Raw genomic sequence first — 18,299 nt, 5'->3', positions numbered from 1 at the left:
CCTCAAAGGCTCCGTCCACAGGGATTTTACTACCCAGCAAAATGTCAGGAAACTCTTTAAGCATTTCTTCCTCCCTTCAGGTTTTCTCTCATGGCAGCTGCTGACTAGGCCTCCCTGGAGTCCACTCGACTGTGCCTCAGCATTCCCTTCAACCTCCTTCCTTTGGGAAGCCAGGTTCTCACGCATGTCCTGTGCCCTGAGCAGCACCCTTCTTTCCTTTTTACAACTTTCCATTTTTATGGAAAAAGATATAAAGCATTCCATTTTTACATCTCAGCCTCAGAATGAGGACATCTGAAGGCTCCATGACATTTGGAAGAGCAGGGAAGTGGACTCTCCTTTGTATGCCAACAAATTAGATAGCTTGGATGAAATGGACTGATTCATAGAAAGGCACAAGCTATTGAAACTGACTCCAAAAGAAGTAAAAAAATCCGAGCAGAACTATGATATAGTTTGGCTCTGTGTCCCCACCCAAATCTCATGTTGAATTGTAATTCCCAGTGTTGGAGGAGGGACCTGGTGGGGATGATTGGCTCATGGAGGTGGATTTCCCCCTTGCTCTTCTCTTGATAGTGAGTGAGTTCTCACAAGATCTGGTTGTTTGAAAGTGTGTAGCACCTCCCCATTTGCTCTCTCTCCTGCCGGTCATATGTGCCTGCTTTCCCTTCACCTTCTGCCATGATTATTAAGTTTCCTGAGGCCTCCCAAGAAGCAGAACCATGAGCTAATTAAACCTTTCTCTCTTTCTTTCTCTTTTTCTTTCTCTCTTTCTTTCTTTCTTCTGTTTCTTTCCTCTCTCTCTTTCTTTCTTTCGTTCTTACCCAATGCCTGTACCATTGCATCTTGGAAGTAACTAACTTGTTTTTGATTTTACAGGCTCACAGGCGGAAGGAATTTGTCTTGTCTCAGATGAGACTTTGTACTTGGACTTTTGAGTTAATGCTGAAGTGAGTTAAGACTCTGGGGGACTGTTGGAAAGGCACAATAGTGTTTTGAAATGTGAGAAGGACATGAGATTTGGGAGGGGCCAGGGGTGGAATGATACAGTTTTGTCAGAGACATTGAACCAGAGCAACTCTATTTTGAATTGCGGCTGAGTAAAATAAGGCTGGGACCTACTGGACTGCATTCCAGGAGGTCAGGCATCCTTAGTCGCTGGATGAGATAGGAGGTCAGCACAAAATACAGGTCAAAAAGACCTTGCTGATAAAACCAGCTGTGGCAAAGAAGCCGCCAAAACCCACCAAAACCAAGATGGCGATGAGTGTGACCGCTGGTGGTCCTCACAGCTCATTAAACTCAAGTTACAATACATTAGCAAGCTAGCAGACACTCCCCCAGCACCATGTCGGTTTACAAATGCCATGGCAATGTCAGGAAGTTACCCTGTGTGGTCTAAAAAGGAGAGGAACCCTCAGTTCTGGGAACTGCCCACCCCTTTCCTGGAAAACTCATGAATAATCTACTCCTTGTTTAGCATATAATCAAGAAGTAACCATAAAAATGGGCACCCTGGATGGGCGTGGTGGCTCACGCCTATAATCCCAGCACTTTGGGAGGCTGAGGCCAGTGGATCACCTGAGGTCAGGAGTTCAAGACCAGCCTGGCCACATGGTAAAACCTCGTCTCTACTAAAAATAAGAAATTAGCTGGGCGTGGTGGCGGGCACCCATAGTCCCAGCTACTCGGGAGGCTGAGGCAGGAGAATTGCTTGAACCCGGGAGGCGGAGCTTGCAGTGAGCCGAGATCGCGCCACTCCACTCCAGCCTGGGCGACAGAGTGAGACTCTGTTTAAAAAAAAAAAAGGCAGCCAGCTGCTCTTGGGTCTGCTCTGCCTATGAAGTAGCCATTTTTATTCCTTTACTTTCTCAATAAACTTGCTTTCACTTTATGGATTTGCCTCATATTCTTTCAAGTGCAAGATCCAAGAACCCACTTTTGGGGTCTGGATTGGGACCCCTTTCTGGTAACATCGTTCTATCAAACCACAGATGGGATGATACTGAGGAGACCCCTGACCCAAAGGAAATAGACTGCAGCACAAATCGGCCAACTTTGGGTAAGTGGTGGGGTACCCGAGTAAAGGATGGGATTGCGTTAGAGGCCCAACTTAAGGGAGTTAGAGTCTCTCCTAAAACCAAGAGGGTTAAAGGCCTCTGTGTTTTTTGTTTTTTTTTTGCTTTTTTTTTTTTTTTTGATATGGAGTTTCGCTCTTGTTGCCTAGGCTGGAGTGCAATGGCGTGATCTCGTCTCGCTGCAACCTCTGCCTCCCGGGTTCAAGCGATTCTCCTGCCTCAGCCTCCCAAGTAGCTGGGATTATAGGCACGCGCCACAATGCCTGACTGATTTGTGTATTTTTAGTAGATACGGAGTTTTACCATGTTGGCCAGTCTGGTCTCAAACTCCTGACCTCAGGTGATCCACCCGCGTTGGCCTCCCAACATGCTGGGATTACAGGCATGAGCCACTGTGCTCAGCAAGGCTCCTCTTAATAAAAGGCAAGGATGCTTGACCAAACCTGGGTTTGAGGCCCAACTTAGGAGGGTTAGAGTCCCTTCTAAGATTTAGGGGTTTAGAAGCCCCACTTGGTAAAGTTCCTCTTGGCTAAGAACGGATTTGGTACTATGGGATGTTAACCGCTATTCTCTTTGGAATAATCTCCTTGCAGTCTTTGCTGATGGCTGTGGGTGACAGAATTAGGCATGTACAGGATCATGGGACGTGGAGCTTTTTCCTTCCCAAAGTGAGACACTTAAGAGCTAATGGGGCCGGGCGCGGTGGCTCAACCCTGTAATCCCAGCAATTTGGGAGGCCAAGGTGCGTGGATCACCTGAGGTCAGGAGTTCGAGAGCAGTCTGGCCAATGTGGTGAAACCCCGTCTCTACTAAAAATACAAAAATTAGCCGGGCGTGGTGGCGGGCGCCTGTAGTCCCAGCTACTCGGGAGGCTGAGGCAGGAGAATTGCTTGAACCCGGGAGGCGGAGGTTGCAGTGAGCTGAGATCACGCCACTGCACTCCAGCCTGGGCGACAGAGTGAGACTCCGACTCAAAAAAAAAAAAAAAAAAGAGCTGATGGGACTTCTGGGAAAGATCCCTTCTTGACTGACAGCGGCCTCCTGAACTTTTGATTCAGTGTCACTGGGAAGGGTGGGTCTTTCTCTGGCCTCCCTGAGCCCCTCGCCTTCCTCACCCTACCGCAGGCAATGCTTTTCTCCCTTTCTGATCTTTCCCTTTCTTAACTTTTCTCTTACTCAGAGAGACCATCTTGCGCAGAGACTACATGGTCGGAGGTTGGATTAACGATGACAGGGCCCAGTCAGGGGCAAGTTTGAGCCTTGCCAGTCTGATGTTGGGTGCCAAGCAGAGTGGCTAATGTCTGTGTTTTGTCACACGTATTTTACTCTGGCCAGAACAGAAAAAGGTAATTTTCGTTTGTGTTGCAGCTTGGCCCCGGAGCTGTGGTGCAGCAAGCTGGGTCACTAGGGCCGCTGAGGGAGAGGGAACCCAGAAGCCTGGCATACCAGCAAAAGGGTAAGAATTTCTTACCAGTCAGACTTGCGGCCTCTTTCTTTCTGTCTGTGCAAACTGGTTGAATGAATGGTAAAATCACTGTTTATCTCCTGTAAAGTTCTGACTAATGGGAAAAAGGATTCGTGAGGCTAGCCTTTCTTTCTTTTCTTTCCTTTTTTTTTTTTTTTGAGACAGAGTCTTGTTCTGTCACCCAGGCTGGAGCGCAGTGATATGATCTTGGCTCACTGCAACCTCTGCCTCCCGGGTTCAAGAGATTCTCCTGCCTCACCCTCCCGAGTAGCTGGGATTACAGCCGTGCGCCACAATGCCTCGTTAATTTGTGTATGTGTGTGTGTGTGTGTTTTAGTAGAGATAGGGTTTCTCCATGTTGGCCAGGCTGGTCTCAAACTCCTGACTTCAGGTGATCCACCTGCCTCGGCCTCCCAAAGTGCTGGGATTACAGGCGTGAGCCACCATGCCTGGCCAAGGTGAGAAACTGCAGCGAATCTGATGTGCTTCATGTGTCTTTCTGTATTGTTCTGTCATAAAGAGGGGTATAGAATGTAGGCCTAGGCACCTGTAAGCCTGCTGTTCAAGATGGCTCAGCAAACTGCTCAGTTATAAACTTTGCTGCAGATTTCTGGGGGAAAAAAAGGACGAATTCTCCCTTTCGTTTTGTTTCATGTCCTTGGGAACCTGACCTGATAACTATGTGGCGGCCCTTTCTGTCGGTCTCCACCGTCCAGGGCGGCCCTTTCTCTGGTCTCCGCCGTCCAGGGCGGTTCTTTCTCTCGGTCTCCGCCGTCCAGGGCGGCCCTTTCTCTGGTCTCCGCCGTCCAGGGCGGTTCTTTCTCTCGGTCTCCGCCGTCCAGGGCGGTTCTTTCTCTCGGTCTCCGCCATCCAGGGTGGCCCTTTCTCTGGTCTCCACCCTCCAGGGCGGTTCTCTCTCTCAGTTTCCACCATCCAGTGGACAGGAATTTGGGGGTTCATGTTATAGTCCTAAAAATTATCTTGAGCGGTTAGAAGCCTTTGCAAGCTCAAAATTGGCTGCTTTAGGCTCCTTCTGGAAAGAGCAATGGAGACTGCTCAGGGCTGTAGCTCAGTAGCTAAAGCTTTGTCTTTTCAGAATGGTGGCCTGGGTCCAGGGTTCAATTCCTGACTTAGAGAATGAGTGGTTTCTAGTATGATATTTGAGTGACCTTTATCATTTATTAATTATCTTCCCTTCCAGGAACTGTCTTGAATTTTTCTTTCTCTGAGCACCTGTGAAGTTACCTTTGGCAAAGTTCAAAAGGCAGAAATGTTGGCTGTTTAGCCTGGCTAAAGCTGGGTAATAAGATATTTAAAAGGAGTTTTTTTTTTGTTTTGTTTTTTTAAGAGCACTATGGTTAACAGTAAGCATAGTTAAAAGTGGATATTCGTGCTCTAAAAGCCTGGGCAAAAAAGGAGGAGGTGCCACAGACCCTGTTTTGGAAAAAAACAACAACACTGTTTTCCTCATGGAACCCCAGGAATTGAAAGTGGATAGATCTCTCTCAAAATCTAAGTCTCTGTTCTGTTTCACATTGCATTATCTGACCTTTTTGACTTTTGGGGGTATCAGAAATTACCTCGCATTATGAGACAGCTTTGATGTGTAATAACTAGGTAGGAAATATACTTTTAGGAATGGCTAATGGCAGTTAAGGGTGAACACTTGCTCTTTGCATGTTTGAATTAGAGAAGCTCCTGGCCGCCTAGAAGATGCGGAGATGTCCTCAGCCCCCGCAGGGTGAACACTTGCTCTTTGCATGTTTGGATCAGAGAAGCTCCTGGCCACCTAGAAGGTGCGGAGGTGTCCTCAGCCCCCTGAGAGATGACCCCCATGGGGGATGCGCTAATTACAAAATGGACTGACTGGCTTCGGATCGTTGCACTGTCTTGTTCCATAGTGTTTCTCTTTTGGGTATCTGGGATCCAGTGTAAAAATGGGGCCCTTCATTTTTGGGGATCTGTTTTGCTTCCAGCTGTGCTTGTTTATTAAGCTGTGGAAACTGCATGCTTTCCTGGCCCTGTTTCTCCAGGAGCTCCACCTTGAAGCCAGTAATCCAATGAAGCAACTGGCAAACGAAAAATCTGACAACTGCTGGAACTTCTGTCTCTGTATTTATACGTGTTGTGTGTGTGAAATAAAAGAGCTTTGATTAGTTGGTTTAAAAATAATAAGTGTTGAAATCAAATGTTTTGTCAGAAAAAGAAAAACTGGCCAGGTGCAGTGGCTCATGCCTGTAATCCCAGCACTTTGGGAGGCCGAGGTGGGTGGATCACAAGGTCAGGAGTTCAAGACCAGCCTGGCCAAGGTGGTGAAACCCCATCTCTACTGAAAATACAAAAATTAGTCAGATGTCGTGATGCACACCTGTAGTCCCAGCTACTTGGGAGGCTGAGGCAGGGGAATCGCTTGAACATGGGAGGCAGAGGTCACACTGAGCCCAGATTGTGCCACTGCACTCCAACTTGGACAATTCAGTGAAACTCTGTCTCAGAAAAAAAAAAGGAAAACTATAATGCCTTTTGGTTCATGTGACTTTAGTAAGCTTTGGGAAATAAAGACAGTTTTAAATATTTTTGGTAAAATAAAAATGTCTTTGCTGGGCATGATGGCTCACACCTGTAATACCAGCACTTTGGGAGGCTGAGGCGGGTGGATCACGAGGTCAGGAGTTCAAGACCAGCCTGGCCAAGATGGCAAAACCCCATCTCTAATAAAAATATAAAAATTAGCTGGGTGTGACGGCAGATGCCTGTAATCCCAGCTACTTGGGAGGGAATTGTTTGAATCCAGAGGCAGAGGTTGCGGTGAGCCCAGGTTGTGCCACAGCTCTCCAGCCCGGGCAACAGAACGAGACTCCATCTCAAAAAAAAAAAAAAAAGACTTCAAAATTTAGACAATTCATTTTGTCTGAATTTAGACAAATATAGGCAAATTTAGACAAATATTTAGATAATTTTTCTTGGTAAAATAAAAATGTCTTCAAGATTTGGTGTAAATTGGGCAGGTCAATCAGGTGGATATTAGGTCAGTCAGGTGGATATTAGGTTTGCTAGTTGCTTTAAGGTCATAAACTGTTTCTTTGACTTTTAAAAATTATTCATTTTACCTACTTTTTTTTTTTTTGAGATGGAGTCTTGCTGTGTCACCCAGGCTGGAGTGCAGTGGCGTGATTTCAGCTCACTGCAACCTCTGCCTCTTGGATTCAAGCAATTCTCCTGCCTCAGATTCCTGAGTAGCTGGGATTCCAGGCATGCACCACCATGCTGGGCTAATTTTTGTATTTTTAGTAGAGGTGGGGTTTCACCATGTTGGCCAGGCTGGTCTTGAACTCCTGACCTTGTGATCTGCTCACCTCAGCCTCCCAAAGGGCTGGGATTACAGGCATGAGCCACTGTGCCCGGCCTCATTTTACCTACTTTGGAGCACTGGATTCTAGATAAGGCCTGGGGACATGTGGAGAGCCACACCTCCTAGCTATGTTGGAAAGAGCCCTTATCTGCACTTCTGTCTGATGTCCTAGGCTGTGCACCTGGTACATAATTACAATCACTTACGAACTAGATTTTTCACCAAAAGTAAAAATTGCTAAGAATTAACGGTATAACATGTGTTTGAGGCTACTAAAGAAACAGTTCTCGTAAGGAAAGTAGAGTATGCTTTTGGTAAAAGATTATAAGATGGCACTGGAATGTAGATTTCTTGAGTTTAGAGGGTTAAAGAGTTGTTTAAGTGAGATAGAAAAACTCAAAGGTTTGAACGGGTTGTGGAAGGTTATAAAAGATTAATTATAAAAGAAATTCTGTGAGCATATCGGAGGAAGCTGAAGGGTTTTCAGGTTTTCTCTAAATTAAACATTAAAATAAAAGCACAACAGGTTTTTTTTAGAGTACTGGTTGCTCTTTAACAAAAATTGTAAGGGGTTACAAAAGGTTTATGAGAATCTTACGTTATGGTCAAACTGATTAAGATTGGATAGATTTGTCTATAAAGTTTTACTAATTACTGGGGTTGACATTAATAGTATACTAATGCAAAGGGTGAAATTTGGTTACTTGGTATGAAAATCATACAGGAATCATTGTCAAATGTCAAATGGTATTTGGCTATCTTTGGGGTGTATTTGCATGTTACTGGTATGTGTTCCAAAAAAATGGGAAACTCCTATAATTCTGATATGATTTAGTGTATGTTATCATTAATAATTATAATTGTCACATAAAGTCATTGTATGTTGACTGGGTGCAGTGGCTCATGCCTGTAATCCCAGCACTTTGGGAGGCTGAAGTGGGCAGATCAATTGAGGTCAGGAGTTTGAGACCAGCCTGGCCAATATGGTGAAACCCCATTTCTACTGAAAATATAAAAATTAGCTAGGCATAGTGGCGCACACCTATAATCCCAGCTACTTGGGAAGCTGAGGCAGGAGAATTGCTTGAATCTGGGAGACTAAGATTGCAGTGAGCCGAGATTGTGCCACTGTACTCCAGCCTAGGTGACAGAGTGAAACTCTGTTTCAAAAAAAAAAAAAAATCATTGTATGCCATAGAGGTAACCAAATTTGTCAATCGTGTTTTTGACTGAGGCTGCCCTAAAACTTTTTGTTATCTACAGACAATTGTTGTCTTGTTTTGGTCCTCTTTAGAAGGCGGTTTCGTAATCAACATTAGAACTCTAAAGATGTTCTTAAATTCAGCGTTCTTATAACTTTGGAGATTCTGATATTAGAATAGAGGAAAACACTTTTGGGACTCTCATGGAGAGATGGACTATTCATGAATATCAAGCAGAATGAGAGTTAACTGCATGGACTGAACTAATAGAAGACTGAAGTAATTTTTTTTTTTTTTTTACTTTTTGCTTAAAACATTACTGATCTTTTGTTTTATTTTTCAGAGCTGAGAAAATTTTTATTTGAGTGATTGACAGCTTTTAACAATTGAGTAAAGTATACTCTTGTGGACAAAATTTGGAGCATATTTGTTTCTTTCTACTTGATTTCTCCCGAAGTTGGAAACCAGTTGTGAGTATTCTTAATTTATGGCAATATAGTTATTTCCATAAGTGCAATAAGAATCTGCTTTCTTTTGCAACAGGACACAATTGGAGAACCTGCTTATTTTACCAAGGCTTTGACTGGAATGGTGTGCTTTCCTTTAAGGAATGAAACTTGACTTATATAGCCAATAAAAGCCTCTTGGGAAAACTGGCCTCATATCTTGCCTACACAGTCCCTGGACAGGGTCCTTGACCTGTGATGAGTAAAGAATGTCACTTTCTGACAGGCCCAGGAACCCCAAGTTATCTTGGGACCTCAAGAGGAGACGAATTTACCCAACTCATAGGTATTTGATGGCACCAACTCCATGGCTGGGCTCAGCTTTAAAAAGTCTTATCTGAGATTCCTTCTATGGAACAAAATTCCATCAAAGGCAATTTTTAAAAGCCTATGTAAAAATAATTATTCTTGCTGCACTTTATACAAATAATCAGGTCAAGAATTAATAAAGCAAATCAGTCTTACCATAATTAGTCTTTAGTAAAAATGGGAGACTGCCAAGAGAAAAATCATGTTTCAAAAACTATGGTATATTTGTTATTAGATTCTAGTCTCATCAATTGTTTTTTAGTTTTTTTTTCTGCAGATTAGACTAACCTTGCCTATTACTGTGAACCAACCAGTGATCTCTGTTTGCAGCTCAGAAAAAAACACAAGGGATGGGTAATGTAAAAATCTGGATCAATATTCTAATTCTGGGCACATTTTGGAATCAGCTAGTGGCCCCATATCAGCTTGGTTCCAACAGTTGCCCAGTTCATGGAAAGCCTTCTGATTTAGGTTCCTTGGGATAATTTTACTTATTTTACTTTGCTGTTGTGAAATATATTGAATAGGAATGCAGGATAAGCTTACTGAATGTTTCTTTTTCTTTTTCTTTTTTTTTTTTTGAGACAGAGTCTCACTCTGTCACCTAGGCTGGAGTGCAGTGGGGCAATCTCAGCTCATTGCAACCTCCGCCTCCCAGGATCAATCAATTCTCCTGCCACATCCTCCAGAGTAGCTGGGATTACAGGCACCTGCCACCACATCTGGCTAATCTTTGTATTTTTAGTAGAGATGAGGTTTCACCATGTTGGTCAGGTTGGTCTCAAACTCCTGACCTCAAGCAGTCTGCCCGCCTTGGCCTCCCAAAGTGCTGGGATTACAGGTGTGAGTCACCATGCACAGCCTGAATGTTTTCTTAAATTGAACACTTATTAATCTTCCAGTTGTCACCTTTTCTTGGAGTTATGAATGGCCCTCATCATACTACGTTTTCTGACTGAGCTCACCTCTGCTCTGAATGCAAGAGACCCTAATAGTTAGGCAGGAATGTCATCACCCCTATACAGCCTGAAGAAGTTACAGAAGATGGATCTTCATCCCTTTACAATCCTTAGGATTAAGGGTTCCCTTGTAAAAGGGAGGGGGGAAATGTCAGAGGTGTTTGAACCAGAGCAACTCCATCTTGAATAGGTGCTGGGTAAAATAAGGCTGAGACCTACTGGGCTGCATTCCCAGGAGGGTAGACATTCTAAGTCACAGGATGAGATAGGAGGTTGACACAAGATACAGGTCATAAAGACCTTGCTGATAAAAGAGGTGGTGTAAAGAAGCTGGCCAAAACCACCAAAACCAAGATGGCAATGAGAGTGACCTCTGGTCATCCTCACAGCTCATTACTCTAGTTACAATACATTAGCATGCTAAAAGACACTCCCGCCAACAAGATGACAGTTTATAAATGCCATGACAAAGTCAGGAAGTTACCCTATGTGGTCTAAAAGGGGAGGAACCCTCAGTTCTGAGAATTGCCCACCACTTTCCTGGAAAACTCATGAATAATCCATTCCTCGTTTAGCATATAATCAAGAAATAACCATAAAAATGGGCAAGCAGCAGCCTTTGGGGCTGCTCTGCCTATGGAATAGCCATTCCTTTATTCCTTTACTTTCTCAATAAACTTGCTCTCACTTTACTCTTTTTTTTTTTTTTTCCCACGGAGTCTTGCCCTGTCGCCAGGCTGGAGTGCAGTGGCACGATCTCGGCTCACTTCAACCTCCGCCTCCTGGGTTCAAGCAATTCTCCTGCCTTAGCCTCCTGAGTAGCTGGAATTACAGGCATGCACCACCATGCCTGGCTAATTTTTGTATTTTTAGTAGAGACAGAGGTTTCACCATGTTGGTCAGGCTGGCCTTGAACTCTTGACCTTGTGATCTGCCTGCCTTAGACCTCCCAAAGTGCTGGGATTACTGGTGTGAGCCACCATGCCTGGCACTTCACTCTTTATGGATTTGACTCAAATTCTTTCTTGCATGAGATCCAAGAACCACGATGTCTGGATCAAGACCTCTTTCTGATAACAGTTTGGCTCTGTGTCCCCACCCAAATCTCATGTTGAATTGTAATTCTCAATGTTGGGGGAGGGACCTGGTGGCAGGTGATTGGATCATGGAGGTGGATTTCGTCCCTGCTGTTCTTGTAATAGTGAGTAAGTTCTCATGAGATCTGGTTGTTCGAAAGTGTGTAGCATGTCCCACTTTTCTGTCTCTGTCCTGTTGGCCACATGAATATGTGCCTGCTTCCCCTTTGCTTTCTGCCATGATTGTAAGTTTCCTGAGGCCTCCCCAGAAGCAAAAGTCTGTACAGCCCACAGAACCAGGAGCTAGTTAAACCTCTTTTCTTTATAAATTACCCCATCTCAGGTATGTCTTTACAGCAGTGTGAGAATAGACTAAGACAAACTATAACAAGTAAAGAGATTAAATTACTAATTATAGGAAAAAAAACTTCCCACAAAGAAAAGCCCTCAAGGGAATGCTTCCCAACTCATTCTCTGAGGCCTGTGACACTGATACCAAAACCAGGCAAACTCATCAGAAGAAAACTGTAAACCAATATCCTTCATGAATACAGGCATGAAAAATCCTCAACAAACTACTTCAGAAACAGAATCTATTAGCATATAAAAACAATGACAAACCATGACTAAGTGTGTTTTCTCTAAGGAGTGCAAGGTTGTTTTAACATCCAAAAATCAATTAATGTAACATATCATAGTAATACTTAAGAGGACAAAAACTGCTTGATCATCTCAATAGAGACAGAAAGAATAGTCTACATTTTCCAACACCTCTTCATGATTAAAAACACTAAGCAAACTGGGAAGAATGGAAGGAGCTTCCCAATCAGAAAATCCCCCAATATTTGGAATAAACAATACACTTGCAAATAACACATGGGTCAAAAAACAAGTCAGAGGAATTAAAAATACGTTTAACCAAACTGGGCATAGTCCTAGCTACAGGACAGGCTTAAGTGGGAGGATTGCTAGAGTTCAAGACCATCTTGGGTAGGGTAATAAGACTTCTGTCTTTTAAAAGATAAAAAAGGCCAGGAAAGAGAGTGGGGGAAGGGAGATGAAGGAGAAAATAATATATGTGTAAATATATTTATTAGCACTGAGCTATACACTTAAAATGGTAAAGATGACAAATAAAATTTTGTATTTTTATAGAAATGAATAGTTTTATTAAAAAATAGAGACTGAGTCTTGCTATGTTGCCCAGGCTGTTCTCAAACTTTTGGCCTCCAGCCACTGCCCTCACACCTGTAATCCAAGCACTTTAGGAGGCCGAGGCAGGAGGATTGCTTGAGCTCAGGAGTTCAAACTGCAGTGAGCTGTGATAATGCCACTGCACTCCAACCCAGGCAACAGAGCCAGATCCTGACTCAAACAAAACAAAAACAAGACATTGAATCTACAATTAATGACCTTCCAAAACAAAAAACATTAGACCCAGATGGTCTTACTGGTGAATTATATTGAAAACATAATGAAGAAATAACAGTTTTCTATAATCTTTTCCAGAAAATAGAGGCAGTGGGAACACTTTCTAACTCATTCAATGAAGGTTGTAATACCTTAATACCAAAACTAGACAAAGACATTACAAGCAAGGAAAAATAACACACTAATATTTCTCAGGAATGTAGATATAAAGATCCTCTACAAAAAGTTAGCAACCCAAACCTAACATGTGTAAAATGAATGATACATCACAACCAAGTGGGATTTACTCCAGACATTCAAGGCTGGTTTAACACTCAAATATAAATTAATGTAATCCATTACATCAATGGGCTAAAGAAGAAAAAACATATGATCATATCAATAGATAAAGAAAAAGCATTTGACAAAACCCAACACCTATTTATGATAACAGCTCTAGCAAGGCAGGAATAGAGTGGAACTTCCTCAGCTTGATAGAGAACTTCTACAAAAAAACCTACAGCTAATATCATACTTAATGTTGAGAAGCTGGATGCTTTCTCTTTAAGACTGGGAACAGGACAAGGGTGCCCCCTCTCACCACTCCTATTCAGCATTGTGCTGGAAGTCTTAGCCTTCGCAATAAGACCAGAAAAGGAGAAGAGGGTATGCAAATTGGGAAGGAAGAAACGAACTATTTTTGCTTGCACATGACATGATTGTCTGTGTAGAAAATTCCAAAGAACAAAACATTCCTGGAACTAATAAGTGATTATAGCAAGGTTGCAGGTTGCAAGGGTAATAAGCAAAAGTCACTTGCTTGCCTAGCAACGAACAGTTGGAATTTGAAAATTAAAACATAATATCATTTATATTAGCACCAAAAACCTGACTTAGGTATAAATCTCACAAAATATGTACATGATAAACTACAAATCTCTGATGAAAGAAATCAAAGCTCTAAATAAATATTCCATGTTCATGGATGGGAAGACTCAATATTATTAGGATGCCAGTTCTTCCCAAATCGATCTACAGATTCAATGTAATAAAAATCAAAACCATAGCAAATTATTGTGTAGATATCAAAAAACTGATTGTACGGTGGCTCACATTTGTAATCTCAACACTATGGGAGGCTGAGGTAGGAGGATGGCTTGAGGCCAAGAATTTGAGACCAGCCTGGACAACATAATGAGACACCATCTCTACAAAAATATAAAAATTTAACTGGGTGTGCCAGTGCATGCCTGTAACCCCAGCTACTTGGGAGGCTGAGGTGGGAGAATTGCTTGAGCCCTAGAGATTGAGGCTGTTGTAGGCCAAGGTCATGCTATTGCACTCCAGCCTGGGTGACAGCAAGACCCTTCCTCTAAAAACAAAACAAAACAAACAGAACAAAACAAAAAAAAACCTGTAAGGTTTATATGGAAAGGCAAAAGACTCAGAATAACCAACATGATACTGAAGAAGAACAAAGTCAGAGGACTGACGCTACTCGGTTCAAGACTTACTGTAAAGCTACAGCAATCAGCATAGTGATATTGGCAAAAGACTGTACAGATAAATCAGTGGAACAGAATACAGAGCCCAGAATTGGCACACAGAAATATAGTCAAGTGATCTGTGAAAAAGGAGCAAAGCCAATTCAAAGGAAAAGGATAGCCTTTTCAACAAATGCTGCTGGAATAATTGGATAGTCTCATGAAAAACAAAAAAATCTAAACACAGACTTTAAATGTTTCACAAAATTTAACTCAAATTATATCATAGACCCAAATGTTACGTGCAAAACAACAAAACTTTTAGAAGATAGTATGAGACAAAATTCTAGGTGACCTTGGGGTTGGTGATGACTTTTTAGATACAATACCAAAGCATGGTGCATAAAAGAAAAAATTGATAAGTGGGCTTCATTAAAATGTACAACTTCTGCCTTGGAAAAGATAGTATTAAGAGAACGAGGAGACAAGCCACACACTGGGATAAAATATTTGCAAAACACATATTTGATAAAGGACTGTTATCCAAAATATACAAACAATTATCTTTTTTTCTTTTTTGTTTCTTTTTTTTTCTTTTCTTTTCTTTTTTTTTAGAGACAAGGTCTTACTCTGTTGCCCAGGCTAGAGTGCAGTGGTGCGATCTTAGCTCACTGCAACCTCAAACTCCTGGGCTCAAGGGATCCTTCCCACTCAGCCTTCCAAGTAGCTAGAACTATAGGCATGCATCAATACATCTGGTTAATTTTTATTTATTTATTTAGAGACAAGGTCTCACTATGTTGCCCAGGCTAGGGATGCTGTCCTTCTGCTCAACGGTGGGATGATATTTCAGTTCAAGGTGCAACAGGTACCAAATTTAGGTCCAAAATCCCTGAGAATCCTCAATGGAACCCATATAAATCTAAACAGCCTCATGACCCAGGGGCCACAGCTGCTTCCAGAAATCTTCAGTTCAGTTCAAAAGACAATGGCGATCTGCGTTCAGCTTCTGCAAAGGGGCAGTACCAGGGTCTACCCACGTCACAGAGCACAGTTTTCCTCGAAGAAACCCTTTAGGCTTGTACCCTTCTGCACAGAGTCCTACACTCCAGACAGCGGCTGTAAATTCCCCCTCTGTTCCTGTCACTCATCGACAGCCCTTTGGTACTACACTCTCATCCACTTCCTCTGTCCTTCTCCCCTGGGCCCCCAACATTCTGACCCCCCACACCTCTCTCCTCAATGCTAGCCCTCTCTCTCCTCTGCGCTCCTCTTGGGGGCGGCACCGAAGACCCCGCCTCATCAACTCATCAACCCCCAGCTCTCCTTCTGGGACGATTCCCCCCCAGAACCTTTGGGGGTCCCAAATGGAATCAGAAGTGGCAGGACCTGCTTGCTGCCAACCCGAGGTCCATCTTCCCCTCTTCTTACCAACAGAACCCTGTTTGTGTGGATCAGCAAAGTGCTTCCCCATAAAACTTTGCAGAAGGTGACCTTGGGACACAGTCTGGGCAATGAGGGGAAAGGGAGCCTGCTGGGTGGTCTTGGGGAAACCATGGCTCCTGAAGGTGGTGGGTGGAGCTGCCACGGCCGTTGGCTCCTGGCCTCCCTCCGCCTTTGTCCTGTCGGACATGGACACAAAGCTTGGAGGTCCACGAGCGATGCCCAGGCTCAGGAGCCCAGGAGAGGAGATGACCCTGGCAGCTGGGAGGCCACCTCGGGGCTTTGTTCTGGAAGAACGACTGTCCTGTGGGTTTCGGTTTGGTGCGGCCCAAGGCCATCCTAACTCGTACACCTTGGACCTGTCTCCGAGGCCGCAGGTGGAAGGGCAATGTGCACTTGGCCCCACTTCTCACGCCTCCTTCCACAGCAATGCTCTCTGTGGCCCAATCTTCCATGAAAGCAAACTCTCCTCCAAGGCAGGTGCTGGGCGTCCAGTGCTCCTTAAGGAAGGTCTTTCCCTTCCCCACACAGACCCAGAGAGAAAGCGCCTCCCCATGAAGCTGCTGGTCAAATGCTCGTTCCACTGGGCACTCACTGTACCAAGAAACCTGCTAGAGCAGCCAAAGAGAGAAAGGTTCAAACTGGTCTCAAAAGTAAGACGGCCTCAACACGGAAGGGAACCTGGACACAGCTGCAACATGGACGGCCCTGAAGACATTGAATAAGCCAGACACAGAAGGACAAATACTGTGTGGTAGCACTTACCTGAGGCCCCTAGAGCCTCCGACTCATAGGGAGAGTAGAACAGCAGGGGCCAGGGCTGTGGGAAGGGGATGGGAAATGGGTGTTTAATGGGGAGAGAGTCTCAGTTTGGGAAGATGAGAAAGCTCTGGAGAGGGACGATGGTGATGGGTGAACAATGTGAATGTACTTCACGCACACTTAGCAATGGTTAAAATGGTATATTTTGTGTTATATAAATTTTACCACAATTTAAAAAATAAGACAAAAAAAGCCAGTGTATCCATAATCTGATTAATTATTAGCTCAAGTGTTTTCCCGAGATAGGTCAGGAAATCAAAGCCTCAGCTTGTTTCTTCAGGAAGGGCCCCTGGCAGGACCTTGAGAACAGCAATTGATCTGCCCCACCCTGGAGAACAGGGGCCGTAAAGTCTTATCAGGGTCATCATGCCACCAACCCTTGCCACCCTCGGAGAACAGGAGCCTGCAAGGTGTCTATCCTGTATCCAGTTCCCTCTCAGAGCTGAGCTGCTCAGAAACAAAGCTGTCCCTCAAGTGTGAATTAATCATGACTGCTGGTGGCTGTGGGGTGTCCCTTCACCAGCCGGGGGCAGCCTCCCTCCTTCCCCGGCCCCCAGGCCCTGGTGGTCTTCACTGGGGAGGCAGGGCCTTGCCGCCAGGGCCTCCTGTTGGTGGGGCCTGGTGGAGGGGCATGAGTGGGACTCTCTTTCCAGAGGGGGCTGGGCCCCTCAGCCTTGGAGGCAGAACCCCCTCTTTTGCCTCATTAGGTGGATGAGAGGAGGTGCCTATCTTTGTGGAGCCCCAGGACCTGTCCCCTTTACTTCCAAGGACATAGAGGACAGGAGGCCTGGGAGGAGCAAAGAGCCAGGTGGCCCCTGAGGCAGAACTGCCTCCCGGGCATATGACGCTCTCCCTTGGGGCGGAAAATCCCTCTTCCCTGCAGGGCAGGGGGCTCTCCCGGCTGGCAAGGACATCAGGGTGGTGACATGGAAGCACCATGGCCCTTCCTGCTGCACTTGGGAAGCCCACCAGGACCTGGGTCCTGCCTCCTCCTCATTACAGGCCCAGGGTCCCTCTGCCTCCCCATCCCCTGTGCTACAGTGGACCCAGCCCCTGCCCCGAGGGTCACACTGCTGCCTGCTGGGAAAGGCAGCTGGCCCTGTCGGGCTGGCTCTGGGAAAGGCAGCTGGCCCCCGTAGGGCTGGCTCTCCCTGGTCTAGTGTGCCCTCCTGGGTAGTTCCTCCTCGCTCACCAGCACAGCTCTGGTGCACATACCCACAGCAGGTCCACACGGCTGCCACACTACCTCCCTTCTCTGCTCAAATGTCTCCTCTCCCGAGGCCTCTGACCACCTGTCTAAGGTACTCCCCAAGTTTACTCTCTTGTGCATTGGTCTCCAGAGGCGGTGAAGCCTGGGGGTCTGGGGTCCTGTGCACCCTGTTGAGTGGGTGACTGGTCCAGCTCCTGGCTCTGCCACTCACTGGTCACTCTGTGACCCTGGACACACTCTAGGTGAGTTTCTGTGTCTGTGGATGGACGGTTCCTGCTCCTTAAGGTGGTTGTGATCTCAAAGGAGGTGACATTAAAACACTTGGAGCCGGCCTGAGTGGAGCGGGGCCTCCTCCTTCACATAAATCAACTGGAAATGGATCAAGGCCGACATTTAAGAACTAAAACTATAAAACACTTATGAAAAAATGTAGAGAAATCTTCATGACCTTGGATTATTATTATTATTATTTGAGACAGAGTTTGCTCCATTACCCAGGCTGCATTGCAATGGCGCGATCCCAGCTCACTGCAACTTCCGCCTCCTGGGTTCAAGCGATTCTCCTGCCTCAGCCTCCCTAGTAGCTGGGATTACAGGCGCCTGCCACCATGCCCGGCTAATTTTTGTATTTTTAGTAGAGATGGGGTTTCACCATGTTGGCCAGGCTGGTCTCAAACTCCTGACCTCAAGTGATCCGCCCGCCTTGATCTCCCAAAGTGCTGGGATTACAGGTGTGAGCCACCGTGCCCGGCCGACCTTGGATTCTTAGATATAACACCAAAAGCATGGGCAATAACAACAAGAAAATAAAGATAAATTGTACTTCATCAAAATTAAAATCTTTTGTGCATCAAAGGACACTATCAAGGGGCTGAAGAGATCACCACAGGAAGGGAGAAAATGTCTGCGAGTCATATATCTGGTAAGGATTCATATACAGAATATAAGAAGGACTCCTTCAAATCAACAACCAAAAATCAAAC

General features: G+C 44.8%; 1 long non-coding RNA gene across 1 annotated transcript; it reads left to right on the top strand.

Moving 5' to 3' along the window:
- Positions 1-1,719: 1,719 nt before the first annotated feature.
- LOC129007163 (uncharacterized) lies at positions 1,720-8,746 on the top strand. Its single transcript, XR_008492252.2, has 3 exons — positions 1,720-2,062; positions 3,447-3,534; positions 8,441-8,746. It is a non-coding gene; the product is annotated as an uncharacterized LOC129007163 (long non-coding RNA).
- The last annotated feature ends 9,553 nt before the right edge of the window (positions 8,747-18,299 follow it).

Source organism: Pongo pygmaeus, chromosome 9, assembly GCF_028885625.2.
Source record: "Pongo pygmaeus isolate AG05252 chromosome 9, NHGRI_mPonPyg2-v2.0_pri, whole genome shotgun sequence".
NCBI classification, from domain to species: Eukaryota; Metazoa; Chordata; class Mammalia; order Primates; family Hominidae; genus Pongo; species Pongo pygmaeus.
This window is presented reverse-complemented; position numbering and strand designations above follow the sequence as displayed.